At 42.8% G+C, this 1220-nt stretch overlaps 1 protein-coding gene across 1 annotated transcript in view; it reads right to left on the bottom strand.

The window, feature by feature from the left end:
- The window catches only part of LOC111651351 (EGF-containing fibulin-like extracellular matrix protein 1), a 7040-nt gene that overhangs the window by 2736 nt on the left and 3084 nt on the right, over positions 1-1220 (bottom strand). The gene's annotated exons all lie outside the window — the stretch shown is intronic.

Genomic DNA, 1220 nt, shown 5'->3' with positions numbered 1-1220 from the left:
CATCCACATCAGAACCACAGCATCCACATCAGAACCACAACATCCACATCAGAAACAGAACACATCAGAACCATAGCATTCACATCAGAACCATAGCATTCACATCAGAACCAGAACATCCACATCAGAACCACATCATCCACATCAGAACCAGAACATCCACATCAGAATCACAGCATCCACATTAGAACAAGAACATCCACATCAGAAACAGAACACATCAGGACAACAGCATCCACATCAGAAACAGAACACATTAGGACAACAGCATCCACATCAGAAACAGAACACATCAGAACCACAGCATCCACATCAGAAACAGAACACATCAGAACCATAGCATCCACATCAGAACCACAACATCCACATTACAACCACAACATCCACATTAGAATCAGAACATCCACATCAGAACCACAACATCTACATTAGAACAAGAACATTCACATCAGAACCACAACATCCACATCAGAACCACAACATCCACATTAGAACCAGAACATCCACATTAGAACCACAACACCCACATTCGAACCAGAACATCCACATCAGAACCAGAACATCCACATTAGAACCACAACACCAACATTAGAACCACAACACCCACTTCAGAACCACAACATCCACTTCAGAACCACAACATCCACATTAGAACCACAACATCAACTTCAGAACCACAACATCCATATTAAGACCACAACATCCACATTAGAACCACAACATCCACTTCAGAACCACAACATCCACATTACGACCACAACATCCACATTAGAACCAGAACATCCACAGTAGAACCACCACACCCATATCAGAACCACAACATCCACATTAGAACCAGAACATCCACAGTAGAACCACAACATCCACATCAGAACCACAATATCCACAGTAGACGCACAACATCCACATCAGAACCACAACATCCACTTCAGAACCACAACATCCACATTAGAACCACCACACCCATATCAGAACCACAACATCCACATTAGAACCAGAATACATCAGGACCACTGCATCCACATCAGAAACAGAACACATTAGAAGCACAGCATCCACATCAGAAACAGAACACATCAGAACCACAGCATCCACATCAGAAACAGAACACATCAGAACCATAGCATCCACATCAGAACCACAACATCCACATTACAACCACAACATCCACATTAGAACCATAACATCCACTTCAGAACCACAACATCCACATTACGACC

This window comes from Seriola lalandi, unplaced genomic scaffold (genome assembly GCF_002814215.2).
Source record: "Seriola lalandi dorsalis isolate HSWRI2012SDOR001 ecotype SW California unplaced genomic scaffold, Sedor1 jcf7180002053592, whole genome shotgun sequence".
In the NCBI taxonomy this organism is placed as follows: domain Eukaryota; kingdom Metazoa; phylum Chordata; class Actinopteri; order Carangiformes; family Carangidae; genus Seriola; species Seriola lalandi.
Note: the sequence above shows the minus strand (reverse complement) of the source record. Positions and strands in the feature narration are given on the sequence as shown.